This window comes from Trichosurus vulpecula, chromosome 2 (genome assembly GCF_011100635.1).
Source record: "Trichosurus vulpecula isolate mTriVul1 chromosome 2, mTriVul1.pri, whole genome shotgun sequence".
NCBI classification, from domain to species: domain Eukaryota; kingdom Metazoa; phylum Chordata; class Mammalia; order Diprotodontia; family Phalangeridae; genus Trichosurus; species Trichosurus vulpecula.
The window spans coordinates 286710908-286724187 of NC_050574.1; the positions used below are offsets into that span (position 1 = coordinate 286710908).

Genomic DNA, 13280 nt, shown 5'->3' on the forward strand with positions numbered 1-13280 from the left:
GATGAAAGCACTGTTGTGTCAAAAGGTGTTACTCCTAAAATCTCATAGATCAATGAGAATACAAAGTATAACCTATGCACACTAACAAGTCACAGCAAGTACATCCCAAATGAAATTAGGGCCATGGACAAACATGCAGATATGCTTAAAAAATAATACTTGCGAAACTTGTTACCAGTTTGCAACACCTGAAAGTTGTGCTCCTACTTAATATGATGCATCTTTTAATAATAAGACAGTCATAAAACACTACTCTTCCAGTAGTACTTTCTATTTTCATCAAAACTCTTACTTGCTCAAAGTCTCTCTCAACATAAATTATTTGATTATACTGATCCTACACCATTTAACAAGGGTTGCCTCACTTCACCTCTTTAAGCTTCAATTTCCCAATCTGTAATATGAAAGGGTAAACTAGATTACCTCTCATGCCCCTTTCTAGATGTAACATGCTATTATTCTCTAATTATTTGTCCAAATAGTATTATTCTGGTATAGAGGTACTGAGTAAGTGTTGGTCCTCCTATTCAAAAGATGAAAATGTTCTTTTTAGTTCAGACAGAACCTAGTTTTAAGGAATATCATTCTAATTTCCAGACTGACATAAGGTCATATCCATTTCATTGCCAGTTGCTCATGTTAATACTGCCTTACTAAAATACCCATTATTACAAATATTTTCACAAATCCCTGTACATTTACATTATTTGAAGATGCTGTCCTTTCACCTATTTGCTTTTTGCACATCTTTCTTCCTGCTTTCTCCTCCCCTCCATGCTCTCCACATCTCCTCAATCATGTCCCAAGTTAAATGCCTGCTTCTTTGCTGCCAGTCTCTGGGTATCTGCACTGAAGAATGTTCTATGACATCACCCTTCAGTCCCGAAAAAACAGACTGCCAACATAAAAGGCATATCTAAAAATCACCAAACACCCCCCCCACCCAAAGTCACCTATTTATTTCTTCCCAATATAGCCAAACTACTGAAATAAGTTTCTAGCATGGCATCCTTTGAATCTCATCAACCCTCTCCTTGTTTGGCTTCTGTCTACTGAAATAATGTATGCCAGAGTCTTTAAACATACTCAAATTTTTTCAGTGAGGTTTGTCTCCATTCTCATTCTGTTAACTATACATTTGTGTACTTCTTCAGTCAGAGAAAGGACAGGCTCTTTAAGTACTGTTCTCACTTGACTCCTCTTCCTTTCAATTAGGATTTAAAGTCGGAAGTGACCTGAGAGATAAGGTAATTTAATAGTTTCATTTTACATACTAAACTGAAGTCAAAAGAAGTTAAATTTTGGCTTAAAAAAAGATAGTAAATATCAGAGATTTCTACATATTTCTTCAACATCTTCACTAAATTTTTTTATTGGTCCCAGTAAGCAAAGAACCACAAATTAAAAGCTCAGGGTAGGAAGTGGGGAGCTGGGGGTTAAGAAGTTTAACCTAGTCCAACCTCCTCATTTTACAGATGAAGAAACAGCCTCAGAAATATAACCTGCCCTGCCCTAGTTCGCAGAGAAATGGGCAGAGCTGGGATTAAATCCCAGGACCTTTTAACATGTCAAGCAATCTTTCCATAACACCCTGCTGCCTCCCTAATCCATCTTTTCTTCTTAATGCCATAGGAGTAAAGACCTCATAGTAAGTACAAGTGGAATGTCATATATAATGGTTGCATGGCACATGGGTTACTTTTATTACCCCCATTCCTCTCCTCCCCAATACCCAAATGGAAAAGTAGGATGAATTTCCTCTCATGACTCAAAAGAGTTAGCAATTATTACGTGCCCATGCTTAGATATACCCACTGACTTTGATTGCCTCTTCTGACAAGATCTTTTGTCCCTTCTTATAAAATTGACATTGGCTTCCCCTTCATTCAAAATACGTTTATTGAACATTTGCAAGGTACTCTGCCAGGTGAGGGAGGAAAGAGAGAGGCTTAAAGACTTAGAATAAGGCAGAGTTGTTGTTGTTCCATCGTTTTTTTTTCATTTACAACTAACTCATCATGACCCCTTTTGGGGTTTTCTTGGCAAAGATATTGGAGTAACTTGCCATTTCCTTCTCCAGCTCATTTTACATATGAGGAAACTGAGGGAAACGGGGTTAAGTGACCTGCCCAGGGACACACAGCTAGTAAGTTTCTGAGGCCTGGTTTGAACTCAGAAAGATAAGTCTTCCTGACTCCAAGCCTGGCATTCTATCCACTGCACCACCTACCCACCAGATTAGCTGCCCACAAATACTTCATAATACTTGAACATCAAACCAGATACTTTGGTCCATATGGTTTATTCTTCTTTTCCAATATAATGTGACTCCCTTGTTCTACAGACTAGCAACATCTTAGTTCCTATCTTTACTTCTTCCAAGAATGATCTCTGATGAGCTTTTAGTCACACATCTCAATCTGCCTATTAGAAATTTCAAACTGGATGTCTTATAAACATCTCAAACTCATCATGTCCAAAACTGAGCTCATTAATCTTTCCCACTCCTATTTCAAACCCTTCTGTTTCTGTTGAGGGCATACCATCCTTGAATTCATCCATGCTCCCAATATTATCATCATCCTTACTTAACACTCTTGATCACCTTTCACATCCAATCACTTGCAAAATCTTGTGCTTCTCACTATTCATATAGCAATCATCCTATCACCTCTGCTCTGGACCCCTAGCAAGCCTCTTTCTGTCTCCTTTCCACAAGTTTCTTCCCACTAAAATCCATCTTCTACACAGCAATTAAAATAATTTTGTTAAAGCACAATGTCACTCACCTACATAAACACCAATGGCTCCCTATGGCTTTTAGGATCAAATATAAACTCTGGCTTTTAAAATCCTTCACAACCTGGTCCCATATCTTTCTAACTTTGGTATCCATTACTCTCTTTAACACATTCTGTGGTCAATCTACTATGTCCTTCTTGCTGTTCCTTTTATACTCTATCTCCTGTGTCTCCTGTCTCTTTGCCTTTTCACTAGCTATTCCTCATATGTAGCATGCAGTCTATTCTCAACTCTACTTCTTAGAATCCCTTGTTTCCTTCAAAGTAAAGCACCTCTTTCTACAAGAAGTCCCAGCTTCAAATTCCTCTCTTCTATAAATACTAATATACATGCATACCCATGCATACCATTACCCCACAAGCTTCTTAAGAACAGAGGCTATAAAAAAATGCTTTTTAAAATTTATTTCAAGGCAATTCATTAGACTGAAATAAGAATAAATAACAATTGCATTTCTATTCCTAAAAATTCTTCAAAATTCATTTTGGCCAGCAAATTGGGGGAGGTGGCGAATTCTCAGTCTTTCATTTAAAAGGAAATATTTTAATTAGGAATTAAATGTATAAGATAAAGTGTTAATATATTGCCCTCCCCTCCCCCGCCCAGTCTTCATACACCTAAATTTCTTTAGGAAAAAAATTACTCAAAAGTAATAAAAACAATTTAATGCAAAGCTACAACAAAACATGAGTACAATACTTACACATACTAATGATACATTATTATTCTTAAATGCAAGAGTAAGATGGGATTTCCACATGGAAAGGACACTGTCGTTTCACAAGAAAAATAGTCACAGACTTCTTGGTTTCAGGGTTTCTTCTAATTGACTCAAAGTGAATAGAAAGAACATTGGTGTTCAAGTAAGGAAACCAAGTTATAGCCCAGTTCCATAGCTGACTCTTAGGTCACTGAACTTTTGAGCCTAAGTTTCTTCTACTACAAAAAATAAAAATAAACACTAATATCAACACCTGTTCTGACAACCTTAGAGGGTTTAAGATGAAGGATTAAATGAAATGACAAATAAAGAGAGTATTCCAAAAACGCATATCAGTATATATATATATGAAGTATTTTACTACTGTTAATATGGATGCTGGTCATCCTGATTAGGCCTCAAAGGACTATAAAGTAGCTGGCTATAACATCCATTGGTTCCTCTACACTGAGAACAATAAACCCATTGCTTTGATTACTCAAAAGATTCAGAATAGAGCAGGTAGAGCATATCTAAAGGTTCAGAAATTGGGATACTATCTCTCCTTCACACTCTAAGAAACTGAATGTTAGATTTCTTTAAAGACAAAATTTTATGAACCTATGTTACTTTTGACATAGGTTAATATGTTAAGAACTATAAATTGTACTTTTAGAAAGTGTTTTTCTTTTCTCTCAATTTTTTTATCTATGCTTTTTCTGGAATTTTTGTATTTTTAACAATCATTTAAAAAAATCAGGATTACTCAAATATCAGTTATTTTAGATGAATCACATTTTTAAGGACCATCAACAGGGGACAAACATGGGACACGGGTACGTAACACTTATACCTAGATGGAAGGAAATAAGAGTAGGGGGATAAGAGGAGGGAAATGAAGTCAAAGTCAATATTTAAGACAAGATATTTGCATTTTGTTGTTCACTGGGTGGTGTTGAAATAGAGATATTTGTGAACATTAAGAAAAATTATTAAAGGCTTGTTGTGAGCACACCCTCAAACACTGAGTAAAATTAGAACAAAAATTAGTTTAGTCTCAAATTTTTTCCTTCATTCATTTCATAAAGCAAAATGGTAACATGTTTCTAAAAATTAGCTGAGACAGAGAATAAGGTTTGTGGTAGCTATTGCAGACACACGTACACGCACACACACACACACACACACACACACACACACACACTTTTTTTAAAATTTCCCTATATAATGTTGACTAGGACCAAAATATACCACTTATACTTAAAGTGAACTATTAGTAAACTTTTTCTTAAGTATTGTCCATCAAAAGTATTAACATTTTGATAAAATGTAAGGGATTTAAAAGAAAACAAGTTTAAGCTAAGGCTTTACTTGGTATCATTTTTCTGAAAATGAAATTAAATATGTATTTTTATATCAAAATAACTAGACTACCACCCAAGAAGAGTTTCAAAACACAAACACTGTACAAAGTATCCCACTTTAACTAAGTGTGCCAATATCAAAAAGCCATTTGATCCTATCCTATTGTTTAAATATAGTTATCTACTTTTATTACTTGTTGGAGAGTTTCACTAACATTAAAATTTAATGCCTATGCAAGCTAATCCACTGCCAGTAAAGTTATAAATTGGTCTGATTCTTCTGGAAAGCAATATCGAACTATATAATAAGTTACATAACTGTTAATACCCTTTAACATAACAATCCTACCACTAAATACCCTTCAAGCAGATTACTAACAGGAAAAAAAATAACAATCTGTTAAAAAAAATATTCCTAGAATCACTACGTATATTAGCAAGAAGTCAGAAACAAACTATGTATCCGCTGAGTGGAAAATGGTTGAAGGAACTGTAAAATGCAAAAGGAATGACTATCATTTTACCTAAAGAATTCAAAGAAACATGGATATTTATATTGACAAAAGTGAATGAAGAAGGAAGTCCCCAAATAATATACAAACTGACAAACATGTAAATGAAAACAACATAAACAGTAACAAACCTCAAGTTAACTACAATGGATAATATGGTCTAATGATTTAAAAAGTATAGGACAAAAATCAGAATTCTGTTTAAGTTACAATCACTCTTTTGTTTTGTTTAAGTATTTATAGGGATTAAACTTTCACTTAGTTTACATGTCCCTGTTTTATTAAAACATAATTTATCAATAAAATATTTTTGTATAGAAGGCTAACTAATACTACATTTTTATAGATGAGACTAAGGTACAATGGTTCAGTAGATTATCCAATGTAACAAAATTGCCAAGTTCCAATAATGTAAAGCATTGATTTATAGCTTTTATTAGAATATGGAGGGATAAATGCTTGAATAAGTTTAAGCTGCTCTTATACTTTGTTACCAAGAAAGTTTTCATTCAACCTTGATACATTCCTAAGTTGGTACATGAGCTAACAATTTCTGACAAAGTTTATAAGGCCCATTTTATATTGATACTATAGGATGAAATGTATTCATTTTCCACTGTAATTCTCCAAGAGTCAATTAGTTGCATCCTTTTTGAAATTGTTAAAGTAACATTATAGTAAGAAAGTCTTTGGGAGATTGCTATATTCTCTTCAAAACCATCTTCTCTTGCAACCCAAAAAATATTACAAAGGGAAAACAAGGCAGTAAAGTAAAAGCTAAATTTCCAATGGAAAAACCTCATATACAAAAAAAAATTCTGTATTTACCTAAGAACCTTTAAATTCTAACGAAGAACTATTGTGAGGTTGATAACCAATTCTTTAAAAAAATCTCCTAATTACCATTTATTTGTAAGGCAAGTATAAAATTTGAAAACAACAAATGTCATGTGTTCAAAGTAGTGCTGGGAAAAAAGAGGTCACTTTAAAAGAAATTTTAGTCTCTATAGATAAATACTTGTTAAGTATATCTATCTGCATCACAAGAATATTCCAATGGTGGCCGAAAAAGTTCTGGGTCTCCAGGTCTCTGAAACATAACCCAAACATATAAATACCAAACAATCAAGTATTCCCAAATATCCCTCTTATGTTGCAACAAAAGATTACACCTGTCTTCTATTAGGTATAATGTACTTACAGTCTTCTATTGAGTACAATATAAAATGTGCAAGAAAAAAAACAGTATTTTTCAAACATTAACTATTTGCCTAAACAATGTCATTGAACCTGACTCCCAATGCTTGAAAGAGACAAAAAGGAGACGTAGATTAACTGAAACAGCCTCAAATACAAACTAGAACCACATTTTATTTTTAAAGAGTGGAACAAGAACTATCTGGTTCTGGGTTAGGTTAAAAAAAATTAAATGATTCTTTGACCCTCCATAGTAAGGAATTTGTTGATGTAAGTTGCATCTGTCTTGGAGCTAGTTACTGTTTTACCTACAATATAGTCCTATGGTAAGTACTCCCAAGACATCATTGTACTGAAGTCCTACCCAATGCATGGAGAAAATCCCTCCAACAATGACTATCTACAACTTGTAATTTTTGAGAACTGCCAAAAATCACAGTTCTCAAACCCCTGGAGGTCCCTCAGAGGCTTTCAGGAGATTCCCTAGGTCAAAACTGTTTTCCTAATACTAAGATTTTTTAGTTTCTACTAATAAGGTACACATCAATACATATAACCCACAAAAACAAGAACTGAGGAGGGAGGTATAGTCAACAACTTTTTGGTAGTGTAAAAGAGGTCTAGGAGACCAAAAAGTTTTAAAACAGTTGGCCTAGGAAACTGAAGCCAAGGGACTTAAACCACAATTCCACACCATGTGTCAGATCCACATTTTTTTTTTGACCCCAAAGCAGGTCACTCTATCTATTATACCAAGCTGCTTACCATTATTGAGTTTTACTAGTAATATAGGCCGCTCCTAAATATTTAAGTAGGCATTAAGACCGAAGGGAGGGGATATAATATAGTTTTAAAGGACTGAAATGCCTGAGAAACATCATTCCAGACAGTGAGAAAAAATTTTTAACCAAATGCTCTACTATTAGATCGGAAAATTACATATTTGAGACAGTCTTCCAGTAGCGATAATGGGATGTGCATGGATTCTATGCCAATTTTCCACATTATAATGTGGAAATACAAATACCTTTTATCCTCTCCCCCCAAAAAACCCTGTTACAATAGAAAAACTCTAGGTTTAGAGTCAGAGGGCCAGGATGTGAATACCTACTCCACAGTGTAGTATGGATGTAAAAAGTGCCAGTTTTAGAGTTAAAAGACCTGGGTGAATCAAATCTTGCCTTAACCACTTACTACCTTGTAGTTTCCTCCTTAACTATAAAATGAAGAGTCTGGACAAAATGATTTCTAAGGTCCTGCCATGTTCCAGCTCTAAAGCCTGACTCTATCCCATACCAAGTCCTCCTTTCCCTCTGAGTGAGTCTTGCAACTAAAGACCAAATCAATTGCACAGAATCTTCTCTGACTAGTTTGCACCTGTTTGTATAGGACAATTATCACTTTACCTAATATCCTATTCCAGTACTTGGAATGTATTATGTTGATTTGTTATCCTGGACAAAGAATTGATCCGCAGTGACCAAATGAGGATCATCTCCACAGGAAGATGAAATAATGAAGTAGGAATTTTGTGGAAACCAAAGAGAAGTGACATAAAGCTATTATCTTTATAAGAGTTATGATTGGAAAAATGAGCCAATCACATAACAGAAGAATGAAAACAGATAGCTAGCAAAATTGCTACTTTGGAACCCAGAAAATATTAAAAGACTTAGCTGGAGAAATGCCTTAGGGATATTGGGTAGATTACAATTTTAGAGAACATGAATAAATTCACAATGAGGGTAAGTAGATGGATATATACATCAATAGAAGGAGTATTCACATGAAATTAATCACATTGTGAAATATATACTCTTAAGCCCCCACTGTTCATGTATGGATGTACACATACACACATATGTAAATGGGGGGCATATATACACATGCAGACATACTAATCTCTTCTTGTTCATATATCCTGCTTGCTTATGTGAAGAAGGAACTATGTCTCATACTTCTTCCTTTTAAGCCTTTTGGCTAGCATGGTACTAGGTATAAAGAGGGCACTCAAAAATTACTTTAAATGACCCATGCATGTACTCATGCCTGCTATTCTGTGCAAACTACAGTATTTCAGAGGACATGGTTAAGGAACAAAGCAGAATTAATTGGCCTGCACCAATCAACAAGCATATTAAATGTTAAGTATGTATTATGTGCCAAACCCTACCTTAGGTATCCTCTTGAGGTGAGAGCCCACAAATTTTGACTATAACCAGATGGTACAGTGACAAGAGAGATAATCAACTTCAGACAAATTTTTAGATAGCAAAGTATATTATGTAATTAAGTGCTATGTTAACCCAGATGCAAAAATAAATAAAATAGGAATCCAGGTAAAGGCTGGGCATTTCTATCACATTCACAGTGCAGACTTTTGTGTATTTCAAAATGAAATGAGTAACAAGATGTCTTGATGCAATATTGTCATATAAAAGAAAAGACAGTCATTTAAGAGACTGACATCAGCAGATTAAATTGAAATCTACAAACAAATTCCTGAAGGGAATAATGTGTTGTAATATTTTCTAAAATTATTAGGATGAAGAATTACATACAGCTTTAGTCATTATCCCTAGCATTATAGCAGAAGAATGTGCAAACCATTTTGTTAGTGTATATAATATTACAATCTGAAGTTTTTATTCCAAATAAAACCTAATAATCATCTGACACCCCCAAATCCTTAATCGAAATTAAAATTATCCTTATCAATAATTCATTAAATTTTCACATAAAGACAATTTCTCAGTAGAAGTACGGGCAAAAACTACTATAGGAGTTTAGCCCACTAAGTGAAAATAAGAAAATAAAAAGGAGAATTGGTCTTTAGGATACTTTAAACATTGCAGAACTACTGAATAAGTAGTTTCAACAAAAAAATTTTAAAAATTATTTTAGATTTTTTTTTGTGGAAAAGGAGAGTTTCAATGACTATGAGTGTCTCCCAGCTGTCCATCACAAGCAATAAGTATATTAAAATGGTACCTGACCTCAAGTAGCTTGTATTTTGTTGAGAGGACAAGGCTGCCAAGACCAAAAGAGAAAAATTATAAGAGCGGAATATAAAATTAGTTATGGGATTCCACAACTTAACAGGTTGTGATCCAAAAGCTTCCCTTCAAAATTGATCTATGTGTCTCTGTGCAATTTTCTATAGAAAGAGTGTTCCTGTGTGTGGGTTCTCAAGCCTGTTTAACCCATAATACATCTAAACCAACAAAAAAACCCCTAAAAATTAGGACTATCAACAGTATCTAACTAGTGTTGAGGAATGTTTCAATGGAGAAAGCTCCTTTCAACTTCAATGCCCACTCCCCAGCAGTGGCCTCTAGAGTAAGGTCGTGAAGAGGGAAACATTCCAAGTCATCAGTAACTTCCAAAGTCTATCTACATATAAGAAGCCACCTCTCCAGGACCATTACTTTCCTGGATATTCTGAATTGTGTAACAAATGGCAGTTGTCCCCAAGAAGTACACATTGACTCAGGAACTTTTTCATATTCTTAAATCTCAAGTCCACAAGTCAGGAACTTCCGGGCCTGGAAAAATCACTTGCAAAAAAAAAAAGTATAGAATGAGTAATAACTTAGTGTGGTCTGTCAGGAAAGAGTACAATGTTGAATGGAGTTAAGGAAAAGAGGTGAGAATTAAAGGCCAATTAGAATTTGAATCAGCAGAACAAAGGGAGAACCACATTCCAGATACGAGGATAAGCAAAAGCAAACACACATGGTACTTAAGTTCTAGAAGGACTGTGGTTATTAGAGGGTGTTTTCCGTCTAGTGGAAAATAAAACTGGTTAAGTTAACAAAAATCTCATCTATCTAAGTACACTGTCAGAAAGAATTCATCTTTTTAAAAATTGAAGGAATTTAAGTTGTTCCAAAAGCCACTGTACCTAACCAAACCACATCCTCAGTGTACTAAGGTTCACTAGTGCGAATAAAAAAAAAAATGCTTACTCTCCTAACAAAAGAGAAAAAGGGCAAACATGCACAACTTTCTTTTATAGGATTGTCCGCACAGTTCTATTTAATAAAATGGTAAAGCTGTGGGGGTCAAAAAACTTCATGAACTAAATCTCTCTTATTTTTCTCCTCACTAAAAAGATGATTTCCAAAGTGAGGAAGTTCTGCATCAAAACTCCATCTCTCTTAAGTCTGGCTTTTCATAATTTTGATTTAGGGAGCAAAAGCCTTGTATGTTCCTGCCAGTGGAATTACAGTAAAATGAGTCACAACTTTATCAAGAGTGGTGAAGAATGAAGAGAATGGGGACGGGGTCCCCCACCTTGTTCTCTCCTTGAGTAAATTGGTGAAATTATCAGACACTAAAAATTCATCTCAGGCTTTGGAGTGGGGGAGGGAAGAGGGAGCAACCTTTCAAAACAGCAACTTCTTACTACTTAGTTGGTGGTGCATAAAGAGTAAATTAAGTTACTGGGAAAAGGTCGGTGATAAGAGTGGGCTAAAGATATGAAAAGCTAGGCCCAAGGGTTTGTTTGGTTTTGTTTTTTTTTTGTTTTTTTGGGTGGGGGGGGGGCAGGAAGGCGAGAGAGAAAAAGCAGGAGTCTACAGAGAAAGACTAAATAAATGACTTGATCTGTGAAGTGAGAAACCTTAAAACTCCCAACACTCCCGGCATTAAGCTGGGTTCCATCTTCCTATGAGGCCCTGTAATTAAGGTGCTAACTTGAGAGGGTGCAATATGGGAAAGAGCTAAATGTGTAAAGGGGGGGGAAAGTGGTAAGTTGGAGAAACCATTTTTAAAAAAATCTTATTCCCTTATGTGAGAATCAGAACTAGAAGAACCTTAAGGTATGTACCACCCCCACCCCAGGGGTTGGCTGGGGGAAGTTCAGTGTTTGGGGGTTTGGGCGGGGAGTGAGGAATAGATGGGGGAGACGAGACAACCAGAGGCCTTTCCTTCCACCCACCCCTCGCTACAATCAAGGCCCTAGCCAGGGCTGGCTTAAGTGCGGAACGCCATGAATGGGAGCTGAGAGGAAAAACCAGAGCTGGCCCAACAGGCGCACAGGGCTGGCCTGAAACGGTGCAAAAGGGGGGGGGAGGACGAGAGAGTGAGAGAGAGAAAAAGAGAGTGTGAGTGTGTGTGTGTGCGCGCGTGTGTTCTGAGGGGGGCTGTAGATCCATTTCATTTGTGCGGGGTGACTGGCCTGGGTAAACAAGGCTGCCTGTGTGTGGGAGGGGGTACTAGAACTGGTTCTAGGAAGGGGCATGGTGGCGGGGAGACAGGGGGCGGAGAAGGGCAGCCCTGGGCCCGGACGCTGCCTCTTTCGCAGGAAGGCTATGAGGAGCAGACGAGAGAAAAGACAGAAGGGGGGGGGGGGCAGATCCAGGAGCGCTGGAGAGGACATGGGGGGGGGGCATATCCAGGACTGGTGGGGTTTCAGGGTGGGGGAGGCAGCCAGGTGGCACTGGCTGGACGCCCGGGCCTCGCCGGAGCCTGGGGGACCTACCGGGCTCGGCAGCGGGGGGTGGCAGAACGTCCCGGCGGCGGCTCCTCTCATGCTGAGGCGGAGGAGGCGCAGGCGGCGGAGACGGCCTGAGCAGCGGGAGGAGGCGGTGGCGGCGGCGGCGGCGGAGGAGGTGACGGCGGGGAGTCCCGGCGGCGGCCGCCTCCGCCGTACTGCATCCCTCCTTCTCTCCCCACCCGCTTCCTCGTCCCCTCTCTCCGGCTTTCCAAACTTCTTCCCCGGGATAAACAAACCCGCCGCCAGGGGCGGCCGCCTCAGACTTTTCCCCCTCCCCCCACACGCCCCCAGCTCCTCCTCACACAGGCACCCCTACCCCGCGGCCGCCGCCGCCGCCGCCGCCTCTGCCACTGCCTCCGCCGCTGCTGCTCGGGCTCGGGCTCCGGCTCCCGGGCTCCAGCTCCCGGGCTCCGGCTTCCTAGTTGCGACGAAAGCCCCGGCCAGCTTCGGCGCATGCGCCGTGCCGCCGGCTCCGTGGGGTTCTCCCTCTAGTTCCCTCCCCTCCACTACGGCCCGCCGGACGCTTCCGGGCGTGCGCAGGAATCCGTGTCTCCGGGTTTTGGAAGCTGCAGCTTCAGGAGTGGGGGAGGGGAGGAGTAGAGAGGACGGGAAGAAACGGAGGTCCTGGGGCGAGAAAGCAGCCCCGCCTTCTCCAGTCGCACCTCCAGCTGTGCTGGGGAGAAGGGGGTCGCGAGAGGGGTTCAGTAAGAAGAGTCATAACAAGGGCCCATCCATCCCTTTCCAGAAACCATGCTGTCTAAAGATACAATGATTCCCCTGGCCCAGCTTCCCACTGACACTTCTGTAAACATTTAATGTGTTTGTTACGTGAGTTCCCTTGTTGTATTTTGTTTCTTTCCCTTCTTTCCAATGTATCCGATGTTGGGTAGATGCGTGTTCGTGTTCTCCGCGGTCCTGCCTGGCTGCCGTAACAGAAGCACCCAAAGGGGCAGAGACCAGATCTGGGTGTGAATTTCTTCTGTTTGCATCTAGCAGAATGTCACTCAAACCTCTCCCTCTCTCTCTCTCTCTCTCTCTCTCTCTCTCTCTCTCTCTCTCTCTCTCTCTCTCTCTCTCCATATACATTTATAGATTTTTCCCTCGACAGTTAGTGTACTCAACACTATGCCATGAGGCTCTTGGAATATAGATGTGAAAAGGACTTGAGACGCATTGAAAAATCAAAGGGGGCAGTCCCCTTTGTA

At 38.7% G+C, this 13280-nt stretch overlaps 1 protein-coding gene across 2 annotated transcripts in view; it reads right to left on the reverse strand.

Annotated features, from left to right (window-relative positions):
• The window catches only part of SPOPL (speckle type BTB/POZ protein like), an 87273-nt gene extending 75103 nt beyond the window's left edge, over positions 1-12170 (reverse strand). For both annotated transcript variants that reach the window (XR_005009580.1, XM_036744920.1), the window contains exon 1: positions 12061-12170. The gene's annotated coding sequence lies outside the window, so the exon portion shown is untranslated. The remainder of the gene's footprint in view (positions 1-12060) is intronic.
• Between the last annotated feature and the right edge of the window lie 1110 nt (positions 12171-13280).